Genomic DNA, 17,898 nt, shown 5'->3' on the forward strand with positions numbered 1-17,898 from the left:
GCTTCGTTTGCCTAGACAGGGTGGAGTGTGTCTGTCATTTTATGCAGAAATTGTAAACTGGTATTTGTTTGTGGTTCCATCTTTATTGTGGAATATGTGGTTTCGCTCACGCACGACAGTTTAGTTTCCCTGCCCTCCTGTTCCTAAGGTTATAACTTTATCAATGCAGATTTTGTGCCCTTTAGATACAGATATCTTGGAAAGATACTCAAATATATCTTGATAATAATATCCAAGAATAATATCCCAAACCACAGTCCTTTGGTTGTTTTAAAGGACTAAGTTCTTTTTGTCTTGCCGGTAGGACTGATCACACTCCTAAAGAATGAACAAAACCAAACTGAAAAGAATCTGAAAACTATAAATTTTGTACTGTGACTTTGGGTTTTATATTGGAAATAGAAAACAGTTAATGTGTGAGCATCCTTGCTTCTTGTTTGGGGAAAAGGTGAGAGCGGGAAAGCTCGTGTTACTGCAGCTTTCTCTGTTGCCTAGAAGGTGATGATGAAATAGTACAGCGTTTGCCTGCCCTTTCCCATCAGACCCTCCCTGGTGAGATTGCCAGTCAGACTGGCTTTGAAACAGCTGAGTCTCTGTTTGGCTAGTTATCAATGTTCAGTAAATACAATTCCCCAAAGGAACCTCATTCTGCTAGTAGTCCAGCGTCAGCCAATGCTTTGCTGAGTTTCCCTTTGTTATTACTAGTTCCACCTGTGGTTTTTTGATTACCCTGTTCCTCTTCCTCCTAAGGCTTAAAAATCATTGTCCTGTGATAAATGACTCACCATGTCTCCTCAGTCTTCCTCTTTGCTACATTACTAGCATCAAACTCTTCTGGCCTTTTACCATCAATTTCTCCAAAGCCTTATTCCTATGTTTTCTTCCCAAGTTCTTTTGGGGTGAGGTGCTGACTGCCACTGCCATGATTCAAGGTTTCTTCTTCCTTTTCTGAGTTATTGTAAAATGATCACCACTTATCCCTTTACCACCATCCTACTGCACACACGCACACACACACACGCACACGCACCCGCAAGCACGCACACAGGCATCCCCTCTGTCTGCCTCTCCTTGCCGCCCCCCTTCATTCCCTGGAGACCACAGCCCTTGACATGGAATAAAAGGCCTCACCACAACCTGGTAGCTTCTTATTTCTTAAACTTCTTCTCTCACACTATCCTTCATACACTGTCTTGGTCTGTTCAGTCAACCATAACAAAATACCTGGTGGCTTATAAATAACAGACATTTATTTCTCACTGTTCCGGGGGCTGGGGAGTCAAGACACCAGCAGATGTGGTATCTTCTGAGGACCCGCTTCCTGGTTGATGAATGGTGCCTTCTCACTGTCTCGCCAAACAGTGAGATGGGGCAAGGGAGCTCTCTGGAGCTCCTTTTCTAAGAGCACTAATCCCACACATGTGGGGTCCACCCTCATGACCTCATCACCTCCCGAATATCCCACCTCCTGATACCATCACATTGGGAGTTAGGATTTAGCATATGGATTCTGGGGCGGGGGGGGACACAGATACTCAGTCTGTTGTGCATACACCACCACACACCCTTGCCTTTCCCTGTGCACATTTGACCTTTGCTGGACGTCAGCTTCTTGCAAATACTCACCCTTCAGATTAAGAGGCCTGTCCTGTCCCTTGTCTGCCGGGCACCCCTGCTCGTTCTTCAGTTCCAGCCTGCAGCGTTACCTCCTCCTGTCCCTCCAAGTGGAGTGAGTCATCCTCCTCTGTTCTCCCACAGGAATTTCACCAGGTCGCTGTTCCAGTTTGATCTCAAATTCGAATGACCCGTTAATGTGTATGTCTCTCACTGTAGCTTCTAAGGGAAGGAGAATGTCTTTATTTTTAAAATTTAATTATAGTTGATTGCAATATTGTATTAGTTTCTGGTGTACAGCAAAGCAATTCAGATATATATATATGCATATACACATTTTTTTCTGATTCTTTTCCATGATAGGTCATTATAAGATATCGAATATATATATTGAATATAGTTCCCAACAAGTAGGACCTTGTTGTTTATCTCTTTTATATATACTAGTTTGTATCTGTTAATCCCAACCTCCTAATTTATCCCCCCTCCCTTTCCCCTTTGGTAACCGTAAGTTTGTTTTCTTTGTCTTTGAGTCTGTTTCTATTTTGTAAATAAGTTCTTTTGTATCATTTTTTTTAGATTCCACATAGAAGTGATATCGTAAGGTATTTGTCTTTCTCTGTCTGGCTTACTTCACTCAGTATGATAATCTCTAGGTCCATCCATGTTGCTGCCAATGGCATTATTTCATTCTTTTTCATGACTGAGTAATATTACACTTTATATATATATATATATACACACACACACACACACACACACACACACACACACACACACACCACCCCACCCCCACATCTTCTTTATCCGTTCATCTCTCAGTGGACATTTGGGTTGCTTCCAGTTGGTGAGTCAGCTGTTGTAAATAGTGCTGCTGTGAACATTGGACATTTGGGTTGCTTCCATGTCTTGGCTATTGTAAATAGTGCTGCTGTGAACATCGAGGTGCATGTATCTTTTTGAATTAGAGTTTTCCCCAGATACATGCCCAGGAGTGGGATTGCAGGATCATATAATAGTTCTCTTTTTAGTTTTTTGAAGCTCCATACTGTTCTCCATAGTGGGTGCACTTAGTTGTCTGATTCTGAAGCACCTTATATTATGCCCGGCATTTGGTAGGTGCTCAGAAACATGAATGAGTGATTGTCACATATTGTGGTGTCTCATTTCTTTCCTTGCTTGCATATAGCTGGAACTGTTTTTTGTTTTTTTTTTCTGCTTAAGCCTGGTGTCCTTACCTGTCTGTCAGCCCTTCTCTGTCTGCACGTGTCTGTGTCAAAGAGTAAACAGTAAGACAGCAAGGATGGTGCAGCACAGCTAGCATCCTTTATATGATGGTGAGCCTTGCACCCCAGCTGGCAGAATGGCAGAACGTGCCTGCGCATGCAGTTCCTTCATTTATTCCTTCATTCAGTCAGTTGGTGAGTCAGCCAGTCATTCTGACTCATGCACTTACTCATGTGCCTGTTCAGTCCCAGGAATGTGTCAGCAAACAAAACGAACCAAACTTCTTGCCCTCATGGAGCTTGCACTCTACGAGGAAGAGGCAGGCAAGACACATAATAAATAAGTAAATTATATAGTGTGCTAAAAGGTGGTAATTGCTGTAAGAAAAATAAAGCAGAGGCTAGGAAGGATGGCAAGGTTGCTATTTATTTATTTATTTAAAGAAGATGTTGAGGGTAGGACTTTATTAATTAATTTACTTACTTTTGCTGTGTTGGGTCTTCATTTCTGTGCCAGGGCTTTCTCTAGTTGTGGCAAGCAGGGGCCACTCTTCATTGTGGTGCGCAGGCCTCTCACTATCGCGGCCTCTCTTGTTGCGGAGCACAGACTCCAGATGCGCAGGCTCAGTAGTTGTGGCTCACGGGCCTAGTTGCTCCACGGCATGTGGGATCTTCCCAGACCAGGGCTCGAACCCGTGTCCCCTGCATTAGCAGGCAGATTCTCAACCACTGCGCCACCAGGGAAACCCCCAAGGTTGCTATTTTAAATTCAGAAGTCAGAGGAGACGTTATGGAAAGGTGATATGTGAGCAAAACTTTGAAGGAAGTGAAGAGGTGAGTCATGTGGGTGTCCGGGGGGAACATTCCAGACAGAGGAAGGAGCTCATCACAGGCCCCGGGCAGAAGAGTGACCTGTAGGGAACAGCAAGGAGATGAGGGTGGAACAGCAGACTGAGTGAGGGGTTATAAAGGTAGGAGTCACGTGGGGCCTTGAAGGCTTCTGCACTGGGGCAAATGGGACTTACCACTGGAGAGTGTGGACATGGGCGGCACCCTGATCCCACTTGGACTGCACAGGGACAGTTTGGGTGCTGTGTGGGGACCAGACTGCAAGACAGGCAGAGGGAAGCGCAGGGGTGTCACTTGGCTGGCCACTGCAGGAGTGGGGCAAGTGATAAAGTGGAGGTGATGACAAGGGTCCAGGGTCTGGATACTTTGAGATTTTCTGGTGAGTTGGAAGCGGGATGTCAGAGGACAGAACATGGTGACGCAGAGCTGGAATGGCTGTGAGCTGAGAGGTGGAAGCTGCGGGTGGAGATGGTTTGCAGAAGAAGGTAGGTCAGTAATTCTCTTTGAGTTTGACGTATTTAACAGCTATCCAGAAGGAGACGCTGAATGGGCAGCTTTACGTATGTCATATACAGGCCTGGGGAAGGAGAAATTCCAGGCAGAGACGCGAAGTGGGACTCAGCCAGGTAGAGTTGATATTTAAAGACTTTGTGGCTCAGTCCTGGATATGACAACATCTGAGAAACACCATAAATCCAATGCACACTTCAGATTTTAAAAATATAAGATATAGGGGGCTTCCCTGGTGGCGCAGTGGTTGAGAGTCCGCCTGCCGATGCAGGGGACACGGGTTCGTGCCCCGGTCCGGGAAGATCCCACATGCCGCGGAGCGGCTGGGCCCGTGAGCCATGGCCGCTGAGCCTGCGCGTCCGGAGCCTGTGCTCCGCAACGGGAGAGGCCACAACAGTGAGAGGCCTGTGTACCACACACACACACACACACACACACTCACACTATATGTATATATATATATTATATATATATATATAAGATATAAAAAATGAAGTAATTTCTCCTCAAAGTGTGAAGAACTCTGCTGAGATGTACGGCTCCATACATTGCACTCTTCGGTCACTTATTCACTCAACGAACGTTCCTTAGGTGCCAAGTGTATGGTGTGTGTACACCAGACGTGGCTATAATAAAATTCAGGAACGTAACAGCAACAACAAAAACAAATTGGACTTTTCAGATCATCCTGATGGTCTGTCCCTTTTTTGATGCGTGAAAGGAGTGACTCTCTCATATTTTAAATGGATTTATTGATGTGTATCATTGACGCACAGTAAGGTGCACGTGTTTAAAGTGTACCATTTGATGAGCTTTGACATATATCCACACCTGTGAAACCATCACCACAGTCAAGAACTGTAACTGCGTATTTTCAACCAATCATACTTCCCAAGAGTTTTGTGTGTTTCAAGCTCCATGCTGGACACTATGAAGGATATAAGATGAAATCCCTGCCTCATGCTTTTGTTCATATTTAAGATTCTGCCTTTCCCTAAAAAGTGATCTCATCACACACTCATTTCCAGGTCTTTTCTCCAGCGTATGCTGAAAATACACTCAAGTTTGGTTTCAAAGGCTTTGGAATGACATGTGTAAACCATGTGACACCCGCGTTCCTGGTTAAATCAGGAGAGAGGAGAGATCAGGAACCCTGCCATCTTTTAATCAGTTCCGATACAAGCAGAAACTTCTCTCGTTCCTTCTTGTGTGGAAAAAGCCCAAACAGTAGGCTCTGTTTCCTCCTTTTTTCCTTTGTGTAGGCAACAGAATAATTACCTCCTGCCGAAAGCTTGGAGAAATCGTTCTGTGTCCAATTAGAATTTTTGGTTTGACTTAGAGATCCAGGATCATGTCTTTATTTCTGTAACTGCTTTCAGTGAGATGCACCCTGGATGTTTTTAGATCTCCCATTTGCCATGGCCGTTGCATGTTACAGCACTGCATTACACCCTGTGACAACCTTGCCACCCAGAGGCATCCTGGGGTGAAAAGGAGGGGGGGAGCTTTCCTTTGGTTTTGGAATCCTCTCCCTCTCCCTCCCCCCCCATTTCCCTTCCTTTCCTAGCCTGATGCCCCACCCCCATATATATATGTATATATATGTAAATGGTGCTGGGGAACAAGGGGTCCTGTCCTGTCTGTGACGCTGCCGCAGCAGAAGCAGGAGACCTGGGAGCAGGTCTTCAGGAAGCCTCTGCGGTGGCGCCCCGGGCAGCCGGCCAGCGTTGAAACCTCAGAGATGAATGGAGGGTGAACTCTGCCAGCACAGCTCGTGCAGGAGCGAGCCGTCCCTGCCAGCGACACTCCAGCCGAGTCCTTTCCAGAGAACTCGGTTATGTAAACATCCAGGCGGCAGCCTCCAGCCCAGATGGACTGCCCTGTGCCGACCTCTAAGATAGCTGTGAAAATGTCCCGCAATGCAAGCAGTCCAGGTTCCCAAGCTCTCCCTGGAGAGCTTTTTATTAGGGACCTTGGGCTGGGGAGGGGCAAGGGCTCGCTCCTACCTCCTGGAGCTGGGACCGTCCTTCAGGGCTGTGGCTTTCCAGAGATCAAGGGCACCCACATGCCCCGGGTCTGCTGTGCTGTGATGCCATTGGAAATATGATCTGATTTAAGCGTGAGTCTTAGAAGGATCAGCTCTTGGGCTGGAGCACTTCCTTCCAAGCCTGGAAGATTTGGCATCTGTGCACTGGGCCCCTGGACTCAGGCACGAGTGGCATGTGGTTGCTTTGTATCTCATGCGGGTTCTCTGAAAGCAGGTGGCCTGGGGACCAATCCACTGTCTTAGGCACCTGTTCTCTCCCACCTTGCTTCAGAGTCACCAAAGACCCAAGGATGGAACTCCAGGAGCTTGTGGATGTCTCAAATACCCTTTTCTGCCCCTCACAACCCTCGGGGTAGTGGAGAGTTTGACTGTATAATACACAAAGGGGGTTGTCTGTGGGAGGGACAGCCCAGGCCCAAATTCTCTTATCTGTGTGGCAAGGCACCCCAGCTATCACTGATGGCAGACGGGTGATAACTCTGCTCATTTGCCATGTCATCACGCAGATAATATAAACCACAAAGAATGCGTGTGTTTCTGAGCCTGAGTTTAAGGGTATGTTTCTACAGAATAGGCAAATTAAAACATAGCTCACTAAATGCAAATCAAGTTCTATAGTACCTATAGTTTGGAATTACCCTTGAAATGATATATAAGGATATATGTTATTTGAATGCATATTTATTGATGCATGTACAAATATTTATTGAGTGCCTGTCATGACAGTCATGTCATTCTATTTCAGTCATATATATATATATATATATATATATATACACACACACACACACACATATATATATATATAATGTAAGGTCAACAAAGTAATTTACAATAAAAATGTGGTAACCTATTGCTTAATAAGACCCATGGCTATAAATAGTGTTGTCTCATGCCACTGAGCACAACGTAAGCAAAAATAAAAAATTAACTTAAAATGACAGATTGAATTAGACACTGGAATAAAACAGGCAGATTCATATTACCAAGAAAATGTCATTGGTGCTTGGTTGTCAATTACACGAAGAACAAACCAACTACAGAAACATCACCACCCCACACAGCATTGCAGTTTCGTGTGTGTGTGTTTTTTCTTTTCATTTTTATTGGAGTATAGTTGATGTACAGTGTTGTGTTAGTTTCAGGTGTACAGCAAAGTGAATCAGTTATACACATATGTATATCCACTCATTTTTAGATTCTTTTTCCATATAGGCCATTACGGAGTGTTGAGTAGAGTTCCCTGTGCTATACAGTAGGTCCTTATTAGTTATCTATTTTCTATATAGTAGTGTGTATATGTCAGTCCCAATCTCCAATTCATCCCTCCCCCACCTTTACCCCCTGGCAACCATAAGTTTGTTTTCTACATCTGTAACTCTATTTCTGTTTTGTAGATAAGTTCATTTGCACTCTTTTTTTAGATTCCACATATAAGTGATATCATATGATATTTGTCTTTCTCTGACTTACTTTACTCAGTATGACAATCTCTGGGTCCATCCATGTTGCTGCAAATGGCATTATTTCATTTTTTATGGCTAAGTAATATTCCATTGTATATATGTACCACATTTTCTTTATCCATTTCTCTGTTGATGGACACTTAGGTTGCTTCCATGTCTTGGCTATTGTAAATAGTGCTGCAATGAGCACTGCGTTTTTAAATAGAGGACTTTTTAAAAAAAATAAATTTATTTATTTATTTATTTATTTATTCATTCATTTGGCTGTGTTGAGTCTTCGTTGCTGCACGCGGGCTTTCTCTAGTTGTGGTGAGCGGGGGCTACTCTTCGTTGGCTTCTCATTGCACTGGCTTCTCTTGTTGCGGAGCACAGGCTCTAGGCACACAGGCTTCAGTAGTTGTGGCATGCAGGCTCAGTAGTTGTGGCTTACGGGCTGCAGAGCGCAGGCTCAGTAGTTGTGGCACACGGGTTTAGTTGCTTCGTGCCATGTGGGATCTTCCCGGACCAGGGATCAAACCCGTGTCCCCTGCATTGGCAGGCGGATTCTTAACCGCTGCGCCACCAGGGAAGTCCCTAAATAGAGGACTTTTGATTGCACATTTATACAAAGGAAATTGCTAAGGGAAAAAGTAGAATAATGTGTTTCTGCCTACCATCTGTAGTGTGATTTTCTTAAAGTCTTCTGAAGCAGTCAGTGGATGTGGTGACTGTTTGTTTCATCAAAGTACGTGTAATATTGTAGCAGGAAGCATTATAAGTAAATACATGAGTTATTAGAATGAATGTATTTTGGGGGGAATTCTTGTTTATAGGTGTGCACGTATATCCATGGCTCATACCTTAGAATGTGTCCATCCACCTTCCCCCAGCGTCCAGTAAACCTTTCTACAGCGTCACAGGCTGACAGTCTTCTTTCCCTTCCTGATTCCTTGCAGTGGTGGCAAGGCAACTTGTTCCATTTTGAGCAGTGATGCTTGTTAGAAAGTTCTCCCTTCTACTGAAATCTGATGTGTCTTTTGAAACTTCTACTCATTGATTCCATTTCTGCCCACCAAAGCAAAGTTCTCCCTTCTCATTCAGTTATCAAACCTAATCATCAGGGCTTCCCTGGTGGCACAGTGGTTGAGAGTCCGCCTGCCGATGCAGGGGGCGCGGGTTCATGCCCCGGTCTGGGAAGGTCCCACATGCCGCGGAGCGGCTGGGCCCGTGAGCCATGGCCGCTGAGCCTGCGTGTCCGGAGCCTGTGCTCCGCGGCGGGAGAGGCCACAGCAGTGAGAGGCTCGCGTACCGCAAAAAAAAAAAACAAACCAAAAACAAAAACCTAATCATCAGATTAGCCTTAGATCATCAAATGAGCAAGTCCCCATGTCCAGGCCTTCCCAGGACAGTCCAGTTTATACCTAGTACCCCCGTGGAATCCATGTTAGCCTCCCTTTTCACTCGCAAAGGTATCTTGCATGGGGGATAGATTACAGGGTCCCTATCACTGAAGCCAGCGTGCAGCTTTTCCATCAGCCCTGAGAAGACATGGTTTCCGTATCTTTACCCAGTCTGATTACCCTTCTTTGGTCTTGCTCCACTTTCTTTCATGTCCTACCTAAAATATGGTACCCAGAATTAAACACAAATTTCCAGAAATAGTTTAATCGTAGTAGATTATAGGAGACCTCTTGATTTCATTATTCAGGATGCTGTACTTGTAACACGTGAACTAAGAACAGGACCTGGAACCATAAACAATATGACCCCCAACTTGTAGACGTGGAAGCTACCATCTAAACAAACCTCTTGTCATCTGCACATTTGGTCAGCACACTTTCTGTGTCTGGTTACAAATCGTTGGGGGGGAATATGGATATTGAGAGCTTATGTTTAGTATCTCTTTATAATTTACCAACTGCTTGTGTGTTTTCTAAGGCAGTGAGCCTCAACGCCTGCAATTAGAACCCTGTTTCCAGGCTCCCCTCATTCTTACACCAGTTAGGATTAAATTGATTTGGAAACGTTGTAGGATTAAATTGATTTGGAAACGTTGTCCAGTGGATACTTAACTATTTCATCAATGATTTAGCCATCCTCAGACCACTGGTATAAGTTGTTCCTTCTTCCTGTTGTCATAAGTAGGGTTCTCCAGCTGTATTTCTCACTGCTCCACGCCAACCCACCACCCTGTGCCCCAGCTCTACTGCCTGGCTGATGTTTCCAGAACATGCCACGTTCTCTCCCATCCAGCTCTTCTTACGCCAGGTTGCCTCTGCCGGATGTCCTGTCTTCAGATATCACTTCCTCACCTGAGCACTCACCCATCCTCCAGGTATGGTGAGGGTCCCCCCGACCCTCTGTCTCATGGCATTTTATACTCACCCCATGGTCACACAGATTACACTGTAATCTCCTGTTAACTTGGGTATTTCTTCTGTTGGACAGAGAAGCTCATTAAGTATAGGAACAAAATTATGTTCATCATTATATATCTAATAAAATGCTAGGCACCTAACTATGTACCATAAACATTTGCAGAATGAATACACACTATGATGGACACTACTGTGTATAATCCTTTAAACCCATTTCTCTTATTTCATGAGGGGCGGTCACTAGATTACTCTCTGGATTACTAGAAAGATGGATAGATCTTTTCTAGAGGATAAATTACTGTCAAAGAAGATGAACTTTTTAGCCATTTGCATCTTAGTTTTATTTCCTGTAGGCTATTAGGAGTCTTCTACTTGTAGTCATCTACGAATTAAATAATTTTATCTTTAACATAGTAACCCTTCATTATAGTTCTTGTCATCCTCCCCCGCCAACTTTGCATTTGCTTTTTCTTTTTGCTGATGGTGATTTATGGAGTAAAATTATTTAAAAATGTAATCAAATCTATATGTTTTTCCCTTTTGGCTCATCCATTGCTTTTATGCTTAGAAAGACCTGATAAACCTATCTATTTTTAATATTTATCTGTATGAATCACCTGAGATTTTTTCCGGGGAAAGAGGTGCAATTCGTTTATATTCTTTTAGTCGTTAGTCCTACCGTTTCCCTTCTTGGTTGAGTAGATTAAACTGAGTGGTCCAGCAGCTCATCTTATTTTTTTTTTAATAACAAATTTAATCAGTTATACATATACATATGTTTCCATATCCCCTCCCTTTTGCGTCTCCCTCCCACCCTCCCTATCCCACCCCTCCAGGCGGTCACAAAGCACCGAGCTGATCTCCCTGTGCTATGCGGCTGCTTCCCACTAGCTATCTACCTTACGTTTGGTAGTGTATATATGTCCATGCTGCTCTTTCACTTTGTCACAGCTTACCCTTCCCCCTCCCCGTATCCTCAAGTCCATTCTCTAGTAGGTCTGTGTCTTTATTCCTGTCTTACCCCTATGTTCTTCATGACATTTTTTTTTCTTAAATTCCATATATATGTGTTAGCATACAGTATTTGTCTTTCTCTTTCTGACTTACTTCACTCTGTATGACAGACTCTAGGTCTATCCACCTCATTACAAATAGCTCAATTTCATTTCTTTTTATGGCTGAGTAATATTCCATTGTATATATGTGCCACATCTTCTTTATCCATTCATCCGATGATGGACACTTAGGTTGTTTCCATCTCCAGGCTATTGTAAATAGGGCTGCTATGAACATTTTGGTACATGTCTCTTTTTGAATTATGGTTTTCTCAGGGTATATGCCCAGTAGTGGGATTGCTGGGTCATATGGTAGTTCTATTTGTAGTTTTTTAAGGAACCTCCATACCGTTCTCCATAGCGGCTGTACCAATTCACATTCCCACCAGCAGTGCAAGAGTGTTCCCTTTTTTCCACACCCTCTCCAGCATTTATTGTTTCTAGATTTTTTGATGATGGCCATTCCAGCAGCTCATCTTTTAACAAAAATCCATTAGCACCAAACAATGGAAACGTCCCTTTCCTTGATCTTCTTGCTTGGAAGGTATCTTGAAAGGCTCTTTCATTGTCCTTAGTCTTTCCTTATTTTAAATCTCAGCTTCAGTGTTCCCCCTCTGTTCCTCTAAACTTGTGACACTTTCTCATCTATGTGTCGATACAGAATACGTATAATGTACTCTATGCCCCTGACACATTGTATATATTATGCTACAATCTAGTCACCTTTGGGAATCCTCTGTGCAGATACTTTGTGTTCTTTGGATGTCACAATCTTCACTTTCTCATTCAATTTTATTTTTATTATGTTATTTTTATCTTTAAAGTTTATGTGTTAAAGTTTATATCTCATACCAAAACTATTCTTTTCGATCCACAGAGTCAAGCTTATCTTTTTTTTGGACTTTTAAAAACCATTTTCCTTGAGTCTGGGGTCCCCGTCAGACTACCCATCAGTCCTCCTTTTCTATAAAAATTCCAAGTACAGTCATCAGAACAAAAGAAAGTGTAGATATTTGCCTTTTCCTGCGGAAAAAGCATCTCCATTCCAACCAAAACTCTATCACTGAGACACTGAAGCCAGAACTCCATGTGCCGAAGCCCAGGTGTCATTTTCTTTCTTCTTTCCTCCCTTCGAGGAGAACAGCGGGATGTCGGATGGTTTAGAAGGGTTCTTGCTGCTTCTTTGTATGTTTGGTTTCTTCGGAGTTTATACCTTCTCAGCCAGCCTTGAAGGCTGTCTGCGCAGACACCTGTGTTGTGAACAGTTGCCGGTAAGAGAAACACCCTGAATCTGCCAAGAGAAGCAGGCGAGGCCTCCTTGCCAGCAAGAGGCCTTCATCTCCTCCTCCAGTAACCGACTGTGCATGTGGCCTGGCGGTTCTTGTGGTCCCCATCATTGTCGTCTTACATGTGACGCTGGCGCCCCTAAACCTCCATTCCTCGTCTGGCTCCGGCATGCCTTCCATCGGCTCTCTGTGGATGCTGGCAGGGAGCGTGCGATGACAAGCAGCCATTGCTGTTTGGGGGAGGGCTGGACCTCCAGGTGCTCTGTCGGGGTGGAGGAGGCCTTTTACCCAGGACCAGGGCCCCATGGACTCTGCTCTGTGAAGACCTGGTACGTGCTCAGTGCTGGGGACAGCCACCCAGATGTTGCCCGCCCAGGCCACTGTCCTCTCCCGTCCGGCCACAGCGGCAGGCAGCCTGGCATGAGTGGCCGCAAGCCGCAGCCTCACGCAGGCCGCCCTGCAGGTGTGGAGGTGGGGGAGTGGCAGCAGTTGGTGAAAACTGGGTTCCACCCTGCAGGGCAGGACACGTAGTCTCCCAGCTTCCTGACCCCGCTGCTCAGGGGAGCGTCACCTTCCCTGACTAGAGACTTTTTTTGGGGGGGGCTGTGTTGGGTCTCCGTTGCTGTGCACGGGCTTTTTCTAGTTGCGGCGAGCAGGGGCTACTCTTTGTTGCGGTGTGCAGGCTTCTCATTGCGGTGGCTTCTCTTGTTGCAGAGCTCAGGCTCTAGGCACGTGGGCTTCAGAAGTTGCGGCACGTGGGCTCCAGTAGTTGCGGCACGTGGGCTCGGTAGTTGTGGCGCATTGGCTCTAGGACGCGCGGGCTTCAGTAGTTGCAGCACGTGGGCTCGGTAGGTGTGGCACATTGGCTCTAGGACGTGCGGGCTTCAGTAGTTGCAGCACGCGGGCTCATTAGTTGTGGCGCATTGGCTCTAGGACGTGCGGGCTTCAGTAGTTGCAGCACGTGAGCTCGGTAGTTGCGGTGCATTGGCTCTAGGATGTGCAGGCTTCAGTAGTTGCGGCACGCGGGCTCAGTAGTTGTGGCTCGCGGACTCTAGAGCTCAGGCTCAGTAGTTGTGGCACATGGGCTTAGTTGCTCTGCAGCATGTGGGATCTTCCCAGACCAGGGCTTGAACCCATGTCCCCTGCATTGGCAGGTGGATTCTCAACCACTGAGCCACCAGGGAAGTCCCCTGACTAGAGACTTCTAAAGGTGATATTGAGCCTACTCCGTGCCATGCACACTCTATGTGTGTTAACTTACTTATTCCTTTCAGCAGCTCCACAAGGTTGGCATGGTGATGGTCTCCATTTCATAGACTGGGGAGTGAGGCACACATTGGCAAAGTGCTTGTGGGGGGCTACACCCAGCTAGCCCCCAGGGAAGCTGGGATAAGACACGAACCCAGGTGGTCAGGCCCCAGAGCCCTCCTCCCATCCTCTGTAAACCCCAGTGCAGTGACCTGGGGAGGACAGGAGGGAAGGCTACAGGCCTGGCATTGCAGCTGCCGGCCAGGGGTGGGAAAATCCCCCCACGGGGAGGAGAAAGCATGTGTATCAGCACAGCTGAGTCTGCAAGAATGAGTGAAAGTCATGTCCATCTTCCCCTCAAACCAGTGACCTATGAGAATCAAGATGGTGCTTCCTTTGGTCACTGCTGTGTCTCCAGCCCCTGGCTTGATGGTGGCCTGTTGCAGGCAGGCAGGGATGGTCCTTTGTATAAATGAGGGAAGAGAAAGTGTTTCCAGGCAAAAGAGACAGCATGGGCCAGGCCCTGAGGTAAGAGTGGCCCTCAGGGAAACAGAACTTAGAAGTCCAGGGCAGGTGAGTCCTGGGCTTGGACTGGTCTTGGAATTGCAGGGATGAAGCCTTGGGTAGGAGAGCATTTGAAAAAACCAAATGTGGTGAGGTGAGGCCAGATCTCAGAGGGCTCCTTATCCAGCGTTCAGATACTCATCTCTCACAAATGGTAGCCACAGTGCTAATCAACAAGGAATGTTTTATAACCATGTCAGGAATCTCCTCCTCAGGCCGTTATTCCCTGAGGCCTTCCATCCAGATCTGCTCAGGATTCTGCTGGCTAGACATTCCCACCTTCTGTTTCCAGCCGGCCTCTATCCAGGCTTCCTGAGACTCCCTCTCTGGTCAAAACTCCCCTTTACCTATGAGAAAGCTCTATTCCCTTTGCCCATCCCTCTCCAAATAATAATAACAATAATAATGGAATGTCAAGTAGCATGGAGTCTCCACGGATCTTCAGAGACTTTAGTTCTTCTGGTTGCAGAACCAAAGCTTTGTGGGGCCCTAGGCCTGGGTAGAAAGCAAAAGCTTGCCTGTAGATGTGCTGTGAATGAGGTGAATATGGGTTAATATGTGTATTTTGGGTAGAATAATGGGTTGAGATCTTGCTCATATACTCAAAATGGTGGTCAAGAAAATCCTGTCTTCGGAAGATGCTCTGGCAGCGTCAGGAGAAAGGACAATCAGGTTATCGTTCTTTCAGTGTCCAGCTGGTCAGAATGTAATTCCGAAAGCTCTGCTGCCTTCCAGGGGCTGGAGGCCTCACCTGCACTTCCGTTAACTTCTGTTAACTGAACTGCAGTGGCTTCACTGCTCTGTGGTCGCCAAGGTGGGGTCCATGGTGCATAACCAGGGCCCCTGCATGTGGCTCTCACAGTGTCCCTTTCCTCCTGACCATTTAATCAGAGGGTTGGCTCTCAGATGGGGGAGAGCGCTCATCTGTCACACTCTGGCCCTGGGCTGAAATTCCCCACTTGGGCCTTGACCTTCTGTATCTGAGACGCGCCTGTCCGACTCCATGTCTATAGCTTGTCCTCAGATTGCAGTGTCTTGTTGGAAGGGGAAAAGAGTCCCCTCTTCCCCACATCCCACAGAGGAGCTCTGGGTAGGAGTTCCTCTCCACTGGGGTCACACGAGCCCATCAGTGGAGCTCCCTGGCTGTCCTCTCCTCGGACCTATCTGAGTCTATCCCTTTCTTCTCAACTTTAGGCCCAGAGACCGATTATTAATGTTTTTTGACCCTCTCCCCTGCAGCCCCATCTGGAGAGGATTGAAACGATGGTCCAGTAGGACTTGTGGCTTCATCACACACAGCAGTGGTCTGCAGGGTGGCAGAGTCAGGGACTAAAAGGGTCCACCTGTTACCGGGTCCAAGCTCATGCTGCTTGCTGCATGACAGGCCAGTAAATCAAGAGATGAGTTGTTGGGGCAACGGATAGCGACTTCATTAGAAAGCCAGCAGGTTGAGAAGATGATGCACTCGTGTCCCAAAGAACTAGCTTGCCCAGGTTAGAATTCAGGCTTCTTTTATACTAAAAGGGGAAGGGGTGTGGTTGGTTGTTGCAGACTTCTTGCTGTCGGAATCCTTCATTCTTGCAGCTGTCCCCATAGGTCTGGTCACAATGTTCCTATAAACCTCCAACAAGACAAATGTTGTTATGACCCAGCAGTCCCACTCCTGGGCATATACCCAGAGAAAACCATAATTCAAAAAGACACATGCACCCCAATGTTCACAGCAGCACTATTTACAATAGCCAGGACATGGAAGCAACCTAAATGCCCATCGACAGACGAATGGCTAAAGAAGATGTGGTACATATATACAACGGAATATTACTCAGCCATAAAAAGGAACGAAATTGGGTCACTTGTAGACACGTAGATGGATCTAGAGACTGTCATACAGAGTGAAGTAAGTCAGAAAGAGAAAAACAAGTATCGTATATTAACGCATATATGTGGAACCTAGAAAAATGGTACAGATGAACCGGTTTGCAGGGCAGAAATAGAGACAGATGTAGAGAACAAACATATGGACACCAAGGGGGGAAAGCGGGGTGGGGGAGACAGGGGGGTGGTGGGATGAACTGGGAGATTGGGATTGACATGTATACACTAATATATATAAAATAGATAACTAATAAGAACCTGCTATATAAAAAAATAAAATAAAATTCAAAAAATAATGCAATTAATGGATTTGGAAAAAAAAGACAAATGTTATTTTCTGTTCTGTAACTTTTTATCTCTTATGAATGGAAAAGTTATACCTTTAAAGGTCAGAGCCTTGAGAATGGGGTATCCTGTGCATTGCAGGCTGTAGGCAACATTCCTTCAGTGATTAACTTGCAGGAAAAGCAATAGGATACAAAGGTTAAAGAAAAAGAGATCCAATATGGAGTCAGATTTGATCTTCCCTGTGACACACCTGCCCACGCAGCCCTCCGCTGTCCCCAAGCCCTTAGTACCCACACAACACCACGACTCCTCTTCTTGTGTCACCAGAGAACACCCAGTTTCCTTTCGCTGGAGGCAGAGAGACCCGGGCAGCAGCCACCACGGTCTGCTTTCCAAAGATCCTCCAGTGAAACACTGGCCGCACTCATGACCTCATCAAGTGCACACTTGCAGCGGGTCTAGCTTTGAAGAATGCAAGGCTGTTTCCGTTCTTTTTTTTTTAATATTTATTCATTTATTTATTTATTTGCTTGTGCCAGGTCTCATTTGCAGCAGGCGGGCTCCTTAGTTGTGGCTCACGGGCTCCTTAGTTGTGGCATGTGAACTCTTAGTTGCGGCATGCATGTGGGATCTAGTTCCCTAACCTGGGATCGAACCCCGGCCTCCTGCATTGGGAGCATGGAGTCTTATCCACTGCGCCACCAGGGAAGTCCCTTCAGTTCTTATATTACATTGCATTGCCATGTAAATTTGTTTATAATAGGGCCACGCATGTAATCACTTTCATCTGGGTTTTATCAGTTCTGACTGGATTCAGCAGGCAAGAACCTCAAGGACATGCCTGTGTGTGTCCTTCTTCTGAACTCAGGAGGCTCATAATAAAGGCAGAGGTGAAATAACTTGCCAGAGGTCATGGAGCAAAACTGGGACCAAGTCATTCTCTCTGAATCAGACTTCTGCTGTCTAATACTTGGTATGTCCTTTCTTTCCATTAGCATCTTTATTTTAATGTGATGTCACTTAGAGACAAAAAAAGGTAATAAGCTTGAGATAAATCAGACAGAGGGAAAAATCATAGTAAAAATGGACAATATACCTTTAACTTTTTTTAAAGGTTATAGGCAGAGGCCCCTCATGCACTCTTTTTTTTTTTTAACATCTTTATTGGAGTATAATTGCTTTACAATGGTGTGTTAGTTTCCGCTGTATAACAAAGTGAATCAGCTATACATATACATATATCCTCATATCCCCTCCCTCTTGACCCTCATGCACTTTTATTATAATGTATGAAATATACATTATAATAACTTATTCTATTGTATCTGTTATGTCCATGGTACAAGTTAGGTGTGGGCAGCAGATGGATGAATATTTTTAACAACTTTTAATTTGCCTGAAATCCTTTCTATCTGTGTAGTCATTTACTGTGGGGTCGACTTTCTTGAGGCCACCGTGAATGTGTTGCATTTATTCGTCTCCTGCATGTGACAGCTTCATAATTATTGCG

The 17,898-nt window shown here is 45.5% G+C and overlaps 1 protein-coding gene across 7 annotated transcripts in view; it reads left to right on the plus strand.

Annotated features, from left to right (window-relative positions):
* Window positions 1-17,898, plus strand: part of FRMD4A (FERM domain containing 4A) — a 351,864-nt gene that overhangs the window by 114,554 nt on the left and 219,412 nt on the right. The gene's annotated exons all lie outside the window — the stretch shown is intronic.

The sequence above is a fragment of the Mesoplodon bidens genome (genome assembly GCF_964165515.1).
Source record: "Mesoplodon bidens genome assembly, chromosome: 3".
Lineage (NCBI taxonomy): Eukaryota > Metazoa > Chordata > Mammalia > Artiodactyla > Ziphiidae > Mesoplodon > Mesoplodon bidens.